Genomic DNA, 17,370 nt, shown 5'->3' with positions numbered 1-17,370 from the left:
CTAGCCTATTTCGTTTTTCAGTTGAAATGTGTAGAAATATAGAGAAATGATTGGTTTAGCAGTTTCTATTTTGACTCAGAAAATTGCTACCACTTTAGAATTAATACCCTGTGGCAATTTAGAATTAAAATCCCAAGGAGAGGAGAAATTTTTCAAGATTGATGCTTTCTTCTCAGTGAGAGATAGGTAAGCAGAATTATTTCTCATAAGAAAATGTATAGGGGTCTGATACATTCAAAAGTGATTTTAGCGATATGCATATTTTTTACCATGTGGCCCATTTCATTAAAAAATATTTAATAAGTCAAGGTCCCTTGTTAATTGCTGTAGCTGTGGATGAGACATCACTGTGATTCCTGAGCTTCACAGGAGCTCTGGGGCAGAAAGCCACGTGACACCCTGTGCTGAAAGCTCAGATGGAAATGTCCTTGGGATGCCTGGGGAGGAACATGAGAAGACTGTTGTCTCTGAAAGAAGCAAATCAGAAAAGGCTACAGTGATAAAGTGAGGCTTATTTGAACAATGAAATAAAAATAAAGCCTTTATAAATGCAAGTAAAAGAAAAGCGTTTTGGAAAAGCGAGCATTGTGGCTAAAGCTACAGAGGTGTGAAATTGTCTAGAAGAGTCATTAAATATTAAATTTAGACCATGGTAAGCAGTTCTGTGTATCTAGCACCTTAGAATATGAAAAGTGACAGGTGCTTTGGATCACAATGCTACAAGCAAGCATTTAAAATTCATTATTTACTTTTTTCTCTTTCTTTTAAAAATGAATAAGCAGATTTTAGTGCAATTTCCTCAATCATATTAGATAAAGAGCAAATAAACAGCAGAACTTTTTTTAACCTTTTTGATTCTCAGTTCCATCCATAGCAATTTACAAACTTCGTTATCTTTTTTTTTTCTCTTTGCTCTTTCATTAGGATGATTATTGATTTATGAACAATTTTAATGTGGCTCTTTCAAGCATTCTAAATCATCCTGACAGCAGTTCTGTAAATAGATCAATGTCTGTCTTTAAAATTTGATGTGTCCTCTCCAAACAAACCATTATTTTAACCAGATAGAAGAAGTCTTCATGTTTGGCAATGTATCACTAAATTATACTCTGAAGGACTGAGGTAATATCATTGTTAGAGCATGTTGGACTTCATTAAATGTCACATGTTTACTGAAGTATCTCTGTTGCACAGTAGTCAACAGAGAAGTGGGATTATTCTGGAGCTTGTGCAGAACCCTGTAAATTACCACCTGAATTTAAGGAGAAAGCAAGAATACTGGTCACTGTCCCTATAAGTCACTCTCAACTTCAGGTTTCAGCAACCTAAAATGAACAACTACATGCATGTAGAATTGTGAGAGATGGTTTAGTTATTTGTCTTATAAACAGGTGAGTAGGTGGGGACCGAAACATTAACTCACCACAAGTGTTAATGAGAACAAATCCCTGTCACTTCTACAGCCTCTCTACATTGACTTTTTCTTAATGCTCCTTTCCTGTCTCACTTTTAGAGACTTATTTTATCGGAGCCTTTGAGTCCCAATTGTTTGTCTGCTCTTGGTATAGTAAGATTTGAGAAATGTGACAAGCCTTATCGATAAAGGTCCTGTGCCTTAATAGATGCTCATTAGGAGATCAGGCCTTTCCTGCCAAAAGGAGAGACAGTCTCCTATCTCTTCCCCACTGGTCTCCCCAATAGGGCAAACATCAATAAACATCTGGTGGTTTTAACAGGAACTACTACTAGTTTTGTTTTTTGCTGTTGTTGTTTGTTTTTAGCAGAGGTGATTTCACAGATAAAACAAAAAATGTTTTAGGGATGCTTACAGATTTAATGGCAGCTTTTGACTGAACAGATTAGTAAGGGAGCTAAAAGCCACAGAGTTCTAGGTGGTCACGTGACCACGAGGCAAGGGACACTCTGACACCAGTGAGGGCACACAGTCCTGCCACATGCTCTTCCTGAAGCAACTCCAGCTGGCTGCCACTGGCGCTGCAGAGATCAGGACTGAGGCTCACCCTCACTGTAGTGGCAAAATAAGCAAGGTGTGACAGGGACAACTTTTGCTGGCTTGCTACTGTTAGGTCTGAGAAGAGGGGGAAGAGGGGAAGGAAGGAAAAGAGGTCCGTGGAAGGAGTGGAGTGGACCACGGTGAAAGGAGTGGGCGGCGGTGGCTGCAAAGATAAGAAATATAAAATATAAGTAACCTTTATTTCGGGAATGCGGGGAGAGGCCCCCCCCCTCCGCCCCTGGGTGCAGCATCGCCTCTCCATCCCTGCCGGTGGTCTCTCTCTGGAACACACTCTCCCTTTCTCCTTCTTTTTCTTCTTCTCTAACACGTGGAGTGAGGCCCATAAGTAACCTCTGTCTGGGGTGGACCCCAAGGGGCATTAGGGATGCACAGGTATTTCATTGGCACACGTTTGGCGCCAGGGTTACAGGGATGGAGATATAGGGTTACAGGCAAATCTATAGGGGCGGGGGAGGCAGGAGCCCCCTAACTTCGCTGAGGCTTTTCCTGGTTAAAGTGTCCGGTCTGGGCCAGCAACTCTTTCAGCTACCTTACAGAATGGGAAGCTCCATGTTGATTCTGATTTCCCCCATCCCTTCACACACATACTTAGAAGCTAAAGCAATATTTGACTCTAAATGTGCATCACCTAATATTTTTCCTACCTCCTTGCATGGCCTGGGCACCCCCTGAGAATGGGGGAAACTGTTGCTGGAGAAAAGTATAAATCACAGTGCCATCTTTCAATTAGACCTATTCTGTAATACTGAAGAAAAATGATCAAATGCCTCTAGGTCCAGCCACTTTTGTTTTGAGATATGGGGCCTTAAACTTGGCTTTAGAATAAGGATTGTTAGCAAACCAATGTCCTTTCAGGCAGTCTACAGATATTCCCTCTAATAGTTCTTAATTATAAGTCTGTAGTACTAACAAGAAAAAGAAACACAAAGTAGTTTAAGATATTAAAAACTACTGCCGTGACTTACATAAAAAGGAGTGCTAACTTATGACCTTGCAGAAAAGTTCTAACTGATTAGTTTATTTGTAGTTATAAACTTAAAGCCACAAAAAAGATTATTATAATTCAGCATGGCCATCTAAAAGGGCATTCTAAAAAGGCATGAAATGTAATTGTTTTACATGTTCTACGTGTTCTCTTGTCTGCTCATCTGCGTATTAATCTTTTAATAACTGGTTAAGGGAACTTGTATCTGTTTCACTGAAGATTTTTTTGAGCTCATATCAGTTTTTGTTTTTTTTGTTTTGTTTTGTTTTGTTTTGTTTTTCCCCAGTTTTGTTTTTGCCCTTGCAAACTTCTGGTTCTGTTTTGGGTTTCCATGAAAAACTGGTTGTACAGGTTTACAAGGGTAGCCAAACTCACTTAAAACATTATAGTCTGGTACTTTTGAGGCTTGCAAGGGGCTTACAGGGAGAAACCCTAAGGTTTGGTAACATAAGGTTGTGGATGATTAGGTTAATGTGTGTGGTTCCGTGCTTTAACTTTCAGGTTTAATTTCTATTTAAATTGACTTGTAGTCAAATAGACACTCATGATATTCTGCAGGCAGCTAAGTTAGTTAGAAATACTATAGGCGAGGTCCTGGAAGGAACTAGTGCAGAAGCCCAGATACCTTGCAACTATGGGGGAGACAGATCCCTCCTGCTGTGGGCCAAGCCTCAAGACAAAAGATCAAACAAATGCATTCATATCCTAAGGGCTAATAGTCTAAATAATTCCTTGTCTTCCCCCAACCATCCCCAAGAAGTTAGGAGTCACCATCTCAATCCCCTGGGGAAGAGTCACTGCTCTCTAAGAATGCGGGCTTTTATGTGATTGGCTTCCCCATTTGTCTCTAATGTAATCAGTTTTACCTGAATGGTTAACCTTATCTCCTAACCACAGTTCTGTAACACCTTGTACTATCCACTTTGTGAGTTCCCAGTTTTCCCCACCTTGAACCCATGATTTTACTCTATAAAAGTCCCTAGAAAAGACAGAGTCCTTGGCAACCCACTCAGGACCCTTCTATCTCTCTCCGACAGAAGCTTTCTTTCTCTCAGAAACCTGCTCTTAACTTCTGTTGTTTCTAAAGTTCATTCTTTGATTTTAGAGAACACAAACTTATATTGGACATAGTATATCAGAAGTTTCATTCCCCTATATCAATATTAGCTCAAATTTTGTTCACCAGCCTTAAGAATGAGCTAATTTAACTAATTCATGAATGAACTAATTTAGTTAATTTTATCTAAGTTGGTAAGGTAAGAGTAATGATGTCTTTACAATTGGTGACAAGTTTTCATCCAAGTTGTTAGCTAATCTAAGTAATGTTTACCTTAAAAACTGGTTTTATAAACAATGCCCATTGTCTTCTATGTGCAATAATAAGAGTTTTCCCTTAGTTAAAGATAATACATACCTTAAAAATGTTAACTAAGCTGTGCTTTGGTTCAATATAGAGCCATCTAAAATAATTATAAAGATGATTAAGTAAAGACAGAATTAACTCTTATAAATGTTTGTAAGAACATCTAAATCATCACATGCTAAATATCACATTCAGTTTTCTTGGCTTCTTAAGAATTATAAAAACAATGTGCCTGGTTTATTAAATATATTAATATATACAAAGATTGAAACTTGCTTTCTTAAGCTAACTAAATAAAATTTCTAATGTTTAATATTGCATTAATTCTTTTTTAATTCTCCTATATGGGGAGCACTCCAGCTTGAGAAACTACTCAATAAAACTTTCCTCTGCAGCTAAAAAAAAAGCGGCTGCCAGAACCAACTCATTTCAGTTTTCTTCACTGATTGGTGACTTATCCAGGTTTTTCCAGAGTCTTACTGTGGCACACCCCAACAAAAGTTATTTAAATATTATCTAAATATTATTTTGACATATAATTAAATTGGCTATAAGTAAAATTTAGAAGTTCTCTATGCTTAAAGCAACAAGGTTTTCTTAAGATATTAAAATATTCTCGATTAAACTTTAAAAAGCAATTTTTAAAAAAAGGATTTCAGTATTTTTACTGAGACCACTTTTAATGTATTCCACTGTTAGTCTTGGGATTTCTAAAAAAAATGAACTTTAAGAGTTAATGAGTACTTTTTTTAAAATTTTATTTAAAAAGAAAAAAAAACAAAACAGTAAAAGGGTACAAGTAATACAGAATTTCAAAAAAAGAATAAACATTAAGAAATCATTAGTTAATAGATTACATATTGTCATCTCAAAATTGTTGTTCAAGTTACAAAATTAAAGCATACAAAGTGGACATTCAAACAGTGAGACTGCAAACAGTTGTGCGATGGTCATCTATCTTACACACCTAAACACACTTGCAGTTGTATCCTTTGGAGCAATTTATTTTCCTCTCTTTTTTACAATAACAATTACAGACTTTGGATTTTACTACTCCCACAGTTCTTACTACTTTTTTTTGAAGAGAATAAAACCAAATGTGATAAAACAAAGCAGAGTCAGTCGAAACAAAGGATGGACCTAGTGCATGATATAAAAACAGAACACAAGGTAATCAACAGTGGTTGCCATAATGCCTCTTGCTACCTTAAAAAGAATTGCCTGTATCATCAGGTATAATAAAATTGAAAATTTACAGAATAAAACCAATAAAACATAAACATTGGAGACATTAGAGGACTTCAAAAGAAGATAATAGACAAACCAGAATGGGCATCATAGTGAATCTTACTACCCTCAAAGTAGTTGCCTATACCCTCAAAATTGATACTATTGAACAAAACAGAACAGAGTAAAATCAGTCAAAACAAGATGGTGAGAGCAATACAGAGCTTCAAATCAAATTAATAGGAAATTTAAAAAGTTACTATAATATATCCTGCTAATTTTTAAAATTTTTCCCTTAATTAAAAAATAATAAAATAAATATATTTTTAAAAGGGGAGATTGAGAAAAAAGAGGACATAACAACACAACAATTCAGGTCAGAACAGAACAATTTAAGCAGCATAGTGTTTCACCACAAGATAACCTGACTTAATAATAGTTACTACAGTGTCTCTTTCCTTGAAATATTTGAATATAACTTCATATCCTATAGCATCAAACATATCAAGATGGTGTGAAACCATTCAAGATGATGGAAGTATTACAAGGTATTTAGAACTAGCTAACAGAAAACGAACCATGGTTTCTATATTATCTCTTTGCCTATAAAAATTTTTGTTTATTCTATAACATATGATAAAATCCAATAAGATACAACATGAAAAAGCCAATGGAGAGAACAAGAGTTTGATGGGACTTCAAAATAAGGTGATATAAAATCAGCACTAGCTATTATGATGTCTTATATTCTTCGAAATAGCTGTTCATATCATCACAGACAATAAAATCAAACAACCCAGAATAAAACCTTTCCAATTATGAGTGAAAACTTTATGAGGCTTCAAAGCCATAAAATGGGGAATCATGATTACCACATACTTTTATGTATTTATATCATTTATTACACTAGAGAAACTATTCAGTATTCATAAATGTGAGTTTCATTTATTTCACTTATGAGTATGGTTTCAAGCTGCACCCATTTATTTATAACAATGTCAATGTGATCCTTCTTTATAGCTGAGTAGTATTCCATTGTATAAACATACCACTACTTTTTTTATCCATTCCTCAGTTGATGGACACTTAGGTTGTTTCCAAGATCTGGCTATTACAAATTGTGCTGCTATAAACATGGGTGCACATATGTCATTGTGGTATGATGCTTTCAGTTCTTCTGGGAATATGCCTAGAAGTGGAATAGCTGGGTCGAATGGGACTTCCAATACAAGCTTTTTGAGAAATGTCCCGACTGACTTCCACAATGGTTACACCAGTCGACACTCCTACCAGCAGTGCAGGAGAGTTCCTTTTTCCCCACAGCCTCCCCAGCATGTGTTGGTGGTAATTTTCTTGTTCCTGGCCATTCTTTCAGGAGTGAGATGGAATCTCAGTGTGGTTTTATTTTGCATTTCTCTAATGAGTAATGATGATGAACATTTTTTCATGTATTTATTTGCCATTTGTATTTCATCTGAGAATTGTGTATTCATATCAGATGCCCACTATTGGATTGGATCTTTGAATTTTGGGGGTCTGATTTTTTTTTAAATCCTTTGTATGTTTTACACAGAAGACCTTTGTCTGAGGGAGAGTTCACTAAGATTTTTTTCTCAGTTTGTGGGTTTTCTTTTCACTATGCTGGAGATTTCTTTTGACATGCAGAAATTTTTAAAAAGATGTGGTCCCAGTTATTGACTCTGGGAAGTATTTCCCGTGTGGTTTGAGTCCTGTTCATGAATTCTCTACCTATCCCTATATCTTCAAGGTTTCTAACCAATTTGTCTTCCAATAAATTTAGTGTTTCTGTTTAATATTTAGAAATTTGATCCATTTAGATTTTAATTTAGTACATGGTGATAGGCATGGGTCTAGTTTTAGTTTTTGGCATTTGGGGAGCCAGTTTTTTCAACACCATTTATTAAAGAGACTGTAATTCTTCAAGTGAACATTTTGGCCCCTTTATCAAAGATGAGGTGGTTGAGTGTGTTTGTAGTTGTGGTGGCATATTCTAATCTATTCCACTGATCTTCAGCTCTGTTTTGATTCCAATACCATGTTGCTTTTACTATGGTTGCTTTGTAGTATAACTTCAAGTCAGGGATTGTAATGCCTCCTGCCTTGCCATTGCTGTTTAGAACTGTCTTTGCTATTCTAGGTCTCTTCTCACTCCAGATGAATTTTAGCAGTGATTTCTCAAGATCTATGAAGTATGTTGATGGTATTTTTACTGGGATAGCTTTGAAACTGTATAACAGTTGTTGGGAGAATGGGCATTTTCACAGTATTTATTCTTCCTATCCATGAGCAAGGGATGTCTTTCCATTTTCTGAGATTGTCTTCAATTACTTTTTTCAATGTATTACAATTTTCCCTACTTACGTGTTTCACCTCTTTCATGAGAGTAATTCCTAAATATTTCATTTTTGGGGTTGCTAGTATGAAGGGTGTGGCTTCTCTTATTTCTGTGTCTGTGATTTTGTTGTTAGTGTATAGGAATGCTATTGATTTTTGAGTATTGATTTTGTATCCAGCTACATTGCTGAATTTATTTATTATATCTAAGTGTCTTCAATGGAGTTTTGGGGGTCTTCTATGTAGAGTATCATGTCATCTGCAAACAATGATAATTTAATTTCTTCTTTTCCTATGTTTACACCTTTTATTTCTCTCTCTTGTCTAATTTCTCTGGCTAGTATTTCCAGTACCTTATTAAATAGAAGCAGTGATAAGGGACATGCTTGTCTTGTGCCTGATTTTAAGGTAAAGGCCTTCAGTTTTTGGCCATTTAGTGTGATAGTGGGTGTTGGTTTTTCATAGATGGCCTTTATTATATTGAGGTAAAGACCACCTATTTCAATTGTCTGTAAAGTTCTTATCATAAATGAATGTTGCACCGTATCAAAGCTTTTCCTGCATTTATGGAAATGATCATGTGATTCTTACTTTTAGCCTTATTGATGTGGTGGATTACATTTATTGATTTACGTATGTTGAAAAATCCCTGCATGCCTGGGATGAATCCTACTTGTTCATGGTGTGTAATCTTCTTGACGATTTGCTGCATCCTATTTGCCAATATTGTATTGAGAATTTTTGCATCTGTGTTCATCAGGGAGATTGGCCTGTAATTCCCTTTTATAGTTGGGTGTTTCTAAGGTTTTGGTACTAGAGTAAAATTTGCTTCCAGGAATAACTTAGGAAGGATTGCTTCCCTTTCTATTTCATTAAAGAGTTTAAGGAGTGTCGGCATTAAGTCTTATTTGTATTTCTTGTAGAGTTCTGCAGTGAATCCTTCTGGGCCTTCTGGGCTCTTCTTTGTAGGTAAGGTTTTAATTACATTTTCATTTTCCTCAATAGAAATTGGATTCTTCTGCAGTTTTACATCTTCTTGACCTAGCTTTGGTACTTTATATATTTCTAGGAATCTGTCTATTTCTTCTGTGTTATCAAACCTTTGAGAGTAGATGTTTTCAAAATACGGGTTGATGATCTTCTGTATTTCTGTAGAGTCTGTAGTGATTTTGCCTTTTTCATTTCTTATTGCATGAATTTGAGTTTTTTCTTCCTTTTTTAATATGGTTTGCTAGGGGTTTATCAATTTTATTTATTCTTTCAAAGAACCAACTCTTTGATTCATTGATTCTTTGGATTGTTTTCTTAGTCTCCATTGCATTGATTTCTGCTCTGATTTTTATAATTTCTTTTCTTCTTTTGGCTTTGGGCTTGACTTGCTCTTTTTTTTCTAGATGTTTGAGGTGTAACATCAGCTTATTTATTTGTGTTCATTCTGTTTTCCTGATGTGGGAACTCAGTGCAATAAATTTTCCTCTGAGGATGGTTTTCATTGCATCCCACAGATTCCAGTAAGTTGTATTTCTATTTCTGTTTGCTTGTAGGTACTGTTTAATTTCGTCTTTAGTTTCCCCTGTGATCCACTGATTACTCAAGAGTGAGTTCAGTTTCCATTTGTTTGTGGGATTTTTGCTGTATCTTTTATCATTAATTTCTAATTTCATGGCGCTATGATCTGCTAACATGCTAGGGATAATTTCAATGCTTTTGAATTTATTTAAATATTTTCTGTGAGCTAATATATGGTCTATTTTAGAGAATGACCCATGTACTCCTGAGGAGAATGTGTATTCTGGTGTTGTTGGATGGAACACTCTGTATATGTCTATCAAGTCCATTTGTTCACAGTGTGATTCAGTTCTGCTATTTCTTTGCTGATTTTCTGTCTGGTTGATCTGTCCCTTGGTGTCAATGGTGTGTTAAGCCCTCCTGTTATAATTGCTTTACTGATAATTTGGTTTTTTATTTCTGTTAATACTTGTTTTATATAAATGGGTGCTCTGGAATTTGGTGCATGTATATTTAAGATAGTTATCTCTTTCTCTTGAATTTTTCCCCTAACCAATATGTAATGACCTTTTTTTATCTCTTCTGATCATTATTGGTTTAAAATTCACATTGTCTGCAAACAGAATAGCTATTCACACTTTTTTGGGGGTTCCTGTTGCATGAAGTATTGTTTTCCAACCTTTGACTTTCAGTCTGTGAGTATCCTTTTGGGTTAGATGATTTTCTTATAGACAGAATATGGTTGGATTTTGTTTCTTGATCCACTCTGCCATTCTGTTTCTTTTAATTGGTGCATTGAGACCATTTACATTAATGGTTATAACTATTTTATGTTGGTTTATTGTTGACAAGTTCTCTGTCTGCTGTTGCATCTTTATCTTTCTGTTCTGTTCAATTGTTTGCTTTGCTTAATGGTTTTTTCCTTTCTGTATTTAAACTGTCTTTCAGTATAATTTGCAGGGTTGGCTTGGTGATCATGAACTTCTTCAGCTATTCTTTGTCATGGAAGTATGTTATTTCTCCATCCATTTCGAAGGACAGTTTTGCAGGGTACATCAGTCTAGATTGGAAATCATTTTCCTTTATGATCTGGAATACTTCACTCCATGCTCTTCTTGACTTTATTGTTTGTGCTGACAAGTCTACTGTGATTCTGATAGGTTTTCCTTTATAAGTGATCTGTCTTTTCTCTGAAACAGCTTTTAATATTCTATTATTATGTTGGATTTCTGAGATGGTGATTATTATTTGTCTGGGTATAGTTTTATTTTGGTTATACTATTTGGAGTTCTATATGCTTCCCTGATCCTGATGTTGGTTTCCAATCTCATGTTTGGGAAATTTACAGCCACTACTTCTCTAAATATCCTCTTGACATCCTTTATGTTATCCCTTTCTTTTTCATTTATCCCTATTAATCTTATGTTTTTCTTTGCGTCATCTTGCAGTTGTTGAATTGCTATTTCCTGATTCCTTGTTATTTTTAAGAGATCTTTCCTTTCTTTTCACTACCTGCAATCTTGTCTTCAGGGTCTGAAATTCTATCTTCACTTGAGTTGAGGCAGTTTTTACACCTTTCACTATAATTTTGATTTCCTGTGTATCCCTTTGCATCTACTTTATGTATTCTGTTTGCTTCTTATATTGCTCATCCAGGGATTCTATCTTTTTGTTTAGTTCCTCCAATTTTTTAACTGTGTCTTCTTTAGATATGTTCAGCATCTCCTTCATTTCTTTTATCATTTCTTCTTTTACCTGAGAGATTATTTTTAGTTTGAATTCCTTTAAAGCTTTCTGGAGTTGCTTCTTTATTTCAGTTGCTATTATGTCCAATATTTCAGGTGTATGGCATATATATTCTTCTATGAACATATCCTAAGTTGTCTTGTGTTGGGCTTGAGGTTTGAGATTGTAATTTGGTCTTTTGTTTTGTCATTTTGCTATATTTCTGTGTTTCAAGTGTTATTGCAAGGCTTTCCCAGGGTCTGCTAGGAATCCTCTTCTCTGCCCTCAGCTCCTAGGACTCTGGCCACCCAGTTCCAGGATTGAGAGAGGGTAACTGGGAGTGGGGCAGGGCAGCTGAAGCCCAGCCTCTGGAATCAATGGTGCCCACTTGCTTGCTTACAACTCCAGAGTCCACCAAGCAGGGCCAGGAGCAGTGAGGCCATTGCAGGCCCGCTTAGGACCCACTGCACTGGTCCAGTGCACCCAGAAGCCGCGAAGTTCCCTTTCCGGGACCAAGCAAGGATCTCAAACTAGCTGGACTCAGGGCAAAGTGTGGGGCACTTATCCTGGGCCACCCAGCCTCTGGAACGGATGTCACCAGCTTGCTTGCTTAGAACTCCAGCGTCCGCAAAGTACAGCCAGGAGCAGGGAGGCCATTGCAGGCCTGCTCAGGACCCACCATTCTGGTGCTGTGCACCCAGAAGCCATGAAGTTCCCAGTCCAGGGCCAAGTGAGAATCCCTGAGTTAATGAGTATTTAAAGCAGCCTTGGCTCCGGCAAGTGGCAGCTGCCCCAGGGGGAGAACCAAGCAGCCAGAATTTCCTGAGATCCCTGCCATGATGGAACTTAGGGCGCTGGGAAACCAAGCAATCTGCATGCCTCCCTGATAAGCAGCTATGAGCCTACTGGCTCCCATCCCCCAACCTCTCAACCCCCCCCCATGCCATTAGCAAATGGGAGCCAGAGGTCTGAGTGTCTCTTGGGAGGTTGACCATACATAGTATAGCAAGTAGCGGGGATTTCCTTCTAACATCTCTTTGAAGGCAAATAGTGTTATAGCCGTTTTGCTTTGTTCTGATTAATTGTATTGCTTTATTCAATATTCTGTTTTGATAAGTTCTATAATTTTCTGTATTTCATTTAATTTTGCTGTACTTGATTGAAAGAACAACTACTGTGAAGATAACAAGATACACTATGGCACCTATTACTGTTATCCTGGTAACCTACCATGACTTTCTGTGCCAGTTTCACTGTACTATCTTAACTGGTTTTGCTCTGTCTTGTTCTGCTGTGTTTCACTACCTTCAAAATAATAAAAAAAATTAAAAACAGTTAATAAGTATTTAAATGTTAACTTATAAAATGTTTTCAATAAGTTTGTGATTGACTAGATGAACAACTATTAGTTTATAACATACTCTATATATTTGGGACTAGAGATGTATAAATATCTAAAAACAAAATATTATGTGATATAAGCTGTAAAACTAAGTTTATAGGATTAAGACTGTATAAGTTTAACAGATACAAAGTAATTTATAAGTGCTTTTTATGTACTACATTTAGATTTTAGATATAAAATTATCAAAATTTTGGCACCTCTTTAAATTTCCATCTTATATAAATTGGATACACTTGTATATTAGGTAATAAGTTTATTTTCAGTCAGTGACTTTTTCTTTTGAACTTGTTAGTAATCTAAAGATACTTTTTTCTTTAAATTCTTGTCAGTATAGATATATCATGTAAAACTGCTACAGGCTGTGATGCTAATTAGTGCCCACCTCATTGTATATTAAATCCATTTGTGTCTCTAAAATATATAGGACTTCAAGGATGCAAAAACTTAAGCAAATGCTATGCTGGTGACCCCAGATGAAAATTGTTTATAATGATATACTTTTTCAGGATTGGGTTTGTGTGACTATCATAAAATTATGTTGTAACTGTTCAATGTACTTAAACATTATGCAACCCAGGCAGTGTCAGTCTAAGAATTATTTATTGGAATTAGTAACCTGTAAATTTCATCTGCAAACAAGTGCAGTATATTCTATTTAAAATGTACTTTGTTAAAAGTAGAAAATTTAAATGAGTTAGAATGTTATAATTTGACAAGGTAACCAGTTAATAAAATGAATGCATTTCAGAAGTATTAGGAGGAACCTAGTTATTACAGATAGCTAAGTTAAGTAGAAATAGCATAAGCTGTCAGGCAGAGCTAGGCTGCACAGGAGTCAGTGCAGAAGATGAAACCATGCTACAATTGTGGCTGAAGGTGCATCCGTTGAAAGCCAGGCCTCAGAATAAACATGGAATGATCGGGTTTGCATTGCTTCCTCAAGAGATAAGCAGTATACTATAATTTGTATTACCTGATCCAATAAAGTCTCAATAGATATCAGTCACCCAGGTGGGTGACCAGGACCTCCTAATTAACCTCTTCCTATAAAAGTCTCTCTGTGGGCACTTGCTACATAACATGTCAGCTTCCCCATCATATCAATATTACCTAAATGGCTACATTCATAATCTTATTGGTTGATATCCACATTATATCTACCTCATGATTTTGTACCAACCTCATAAACCTTTCTTTGAGAAGTGGGCTTCTTGGCAACCCATTTTCAGGTCTCCTCTGTCTCTCAGAAGCTGTTTTGTAACTGTTCCATAGAATTCATTCTTCAATTCTAGGATACACAAACTCAGCATATCTGACATCTAGTAGGTTGGGAGTTACATTTATTTCCGCTCTATCATAATGATTCTAGTCTAGTAATGTTATCATGATTGTTATACTAAAATGTTAGGTGTGCCCCAGTAATTAATAAAGGTAATAGTTTTCTAGCCATACCTCATATTTCAAAATAGTTACTATCCAGACAGGATTACAATAGTTAGATCTATTGTTCCAATTTCAATACTGGTATAACTGACCTTATAGGTATTCAATCTGTGTTTCAGGACCAAAGCTTAAAAAATATAAGTGGGCTTAGAGAACAGGTCTTTTTCAACTTGACCTTAAATAGCCAGAAGAAAATAAAAACAGAAAGATTCATTAAAAATACATTATTAAACCCAAAATTAGGTTAAATATAAGAACAGAGTACACTAATTCCTGCTAGAAGTCTTTATGCCTATAACTTTTTGTCATTATTGTTTAACAAAGCTGCTCAAGCACAATAACAGCTATAGAGTCAGATCTTTAAATCCTCAGCTAAAAGTCCCAAAATTGTAGAGTCTAGTCTCCTTCTGGCCAAACACGAGGAAACTGCACACTCACAACAAAACTTGTTGTCTTTTTAAAAATTAAACTTACAGATAACTTCCATGAAAGGGAGGCCTAGGATTCAACTGGTTACAATCCTTACTTCCAGTTGCAACAGGGTTTGGCTCTTTCCCTTTCCCAATTTGTCTTCTAATTCTAGTTCTAGGGTTTGAGTCATGTGTTCCTTAATCTCTTAATAAAATTAATTTTTTCTTGTGCTCACTTCAGCATCACATAACTAAATTTATTTCTTCTCATCTAGAGGTTGTCAAACTCCAAATGGTCCTCCAGCTCCAGTGATGGATGTGTGAGAGTCTCTCTGAGGTCTCTTAGACCAACCCTATGAGAAGAGTCCATGATGGCTGCCCCCCCCCCCGTTCAAACTCTCCTCAGCAAAAAGAAGCTAGAAGATAGTTAGGGACACTTCTTCAGAGAAGGAATATAAAAAACAGTGTATCCATTTAACTTATAAAAGACAGATTTCAATGAACAGAGGCAAATTGGGGTTAAGATCATCAGCCACACTGATAGAAATTAATATAAAAACAGGCACTAAAACTGAGACTTCGACAAAGGATCGAATTTCTCAGGCAGCGTAAAATGCAGCCCTTCCCTATGTTCAGGGCTGAACTATAACCATTCTTACCTTCAGGACTAAGTTTGGAGAAACATAAGAATGAGGAGAAAGTAAGTGAAAGTAAGTGTTTTGTTGTTTTTTTTTTTAAAAGGTTTCCTTTAGGCTTTGCACACTGAGTAACTGGTTTAAGGAGCCTATATTCCACTTGGTGGTTTTAAACCCATAGACCCACTATGACAGGTGGCCACTACACAACTGAGCAATCCCTGAGCTCTGCTTATCCATAAAAAATTCTGGACCATGGATCCACATAGCTCTCACTCTATACACTTCCCAACTTGAACTATTTATCTCCTCCTTCTAATAAACACTCCTTTTGTCTACAATTTCATTCTTCAACATTATGAGTCAATGGTCTGGTCTTAACTGGTATGTAGGAAGCTTACTGTCTCAGTAAGAGCTCTTAAGAAAAACTTGCTCTGAATTCCCTTCTCTTTATGGAAATAAGAGGACACTTGCAGTCAAGAAAACTAGATTCTATTGGCACCTTGATTTAACTAACAGTTCTTAGGCAAAAATCAGTTGGTGTTCTGAAAGTATTCCCCCTTTCTTATAAATCTGGGGATAATACTTAAGGATTATTGCCAGGAATGAAATGATGAACATAACAGTTCTGTATAGTGTGCAGCTATTTATAAATGTATTACATGTATAAATACTGCAAGGTATTACCTATATAAGTACAGCACAGCCCCCTCATGTCCTGAGCAAATGCCACTCAGAGGTCTCACCTTTACCATGTAGTATTCGGCCAGCCAAGGGCCTTAACATGCAGTACTTCTGCAAATAGACCTTGGGCCAGAGTCACAACTTCATCTGTCATTACAAAGAAGTTAACAGCAGGACTAAATTATTTTAGGCATTGGTGAGCCTAACAATATTTTTTGCCTTCAGATTGCAAGACATTCTCAATTTAGTACTATGAAAAGAGTTATAGATGGATTTTATGTGGTTGGTCCATGAGTTCAAATATACCATCTGCCACATGTTTTCAGGGTGACTGAATTTGCTGTTGGTCTTAACTCCATTAACATTTTTAGAGTTTAGGAGCTCAAACTAAGGCTTTCCTATAAAAGGTGGTATATTTCATTTTTAAAAATATTAAAATAAGAGTAGTCATTATTCTAAAAATAGTATGTCACCTTCTTGAGAAAAGAAAAATATTTAAAGAAATTCTTGTACACAAAAAATTTTGGGTAATTTTTAAAAACATGCGTGCTTCAGATATTAAGATCATGGTATAAAGAGATAACTAATGCTTAAAAATCACACTTTGTTCACGTGTCAGTGATAAAAAGGTAAATTGATTAAATTACAAGAAGAAAGAGCTATTCTTACAAGGAAGATTAAAATTTTATAATCCAGATTTAAAAGTGTGAATTAGATGTTAAAGTTTAAGATAGAGTGAAATAAGACAGAAAAAGAAGAGAAAATATAAGCATTACTAGATTTAATTAATGTTAAAAAGGATATTAGAAGTAAATAAAATTTGCTTAGCTATTAAAATCTTTGAAATGTTAACCAGAACCCAAAGAAATTTCACAGAGAAAAAGAGAGAAATCACTGTAGCAAATTACTGTCTCCACCAGAGGGAATAAGAAACCAGAGTCTAATGAAGCACTGACCTCAAAAAAACAGCAATAGCAACTCGCAGACCATTCCTCACAGACTGAAGGATTTCTACAGAGTGTTCCAGAAAGTCTGGGCAGACTTAGGAGAACATAGTTGTGAAAAATAACACAAATGAAAACACAGCAGAGGACAGGCTTTGAAATGGCATAGCTATTGTGTAACAGAGTACAGTCATATCCATAAACGCCTCCTCAAACAGGCAGAAACAAGCTATGGGTCCCCAGTGGCATATTTGGCTCCCTAAGATTAAACCAGAAATAAAGCAACATTCTATATTCTATTCAGCTTCGCTTTTATTTTCACCAAAACCTAGACTCACTGAAGAAAAATACCTACTTTCTCATTATAAAAAATGTTAAATTTTAAACAGTAAAAGTTCACTTATCATTAAAAGATAAAATATAAGAGTTCTATTACTGAGATACCATAATCACAAAACTAGTAAACAGCTCACCTTCATGTGAATCAGAGAATTCATAGAAACTGGTATAGATCTGGCCAGAAAAAATAAACTTGATTTGGAGTTGAATGAAACACACAATAAAATAAACATGTTTGCAGAAGAAAAGCACTCTAACAAAGGTTTTCACAAGATAAAAGAGGCAGAAAAAGTTTATCAATTTTTTTCCTT

This window comes from Cavia porcellus, unplaced genomic scaffold (assembly GCF_034190915.1).
Source record: "Cavia porcellus strain 051 isolate PalLab524CR breed Dunkin Hartley unplaced genomic scaffold, mCavPor4.1 scaffold_13, whole genome shotgun sequence".
Lineage (NCBI taxonomy): Eukaryota > Metazoa > Chordata > Mammalia > Rodentia > Caviidae > Cavia > Cavia porcellus.
Note: the sequence above shows the minus strand (reverse complement) of the source record.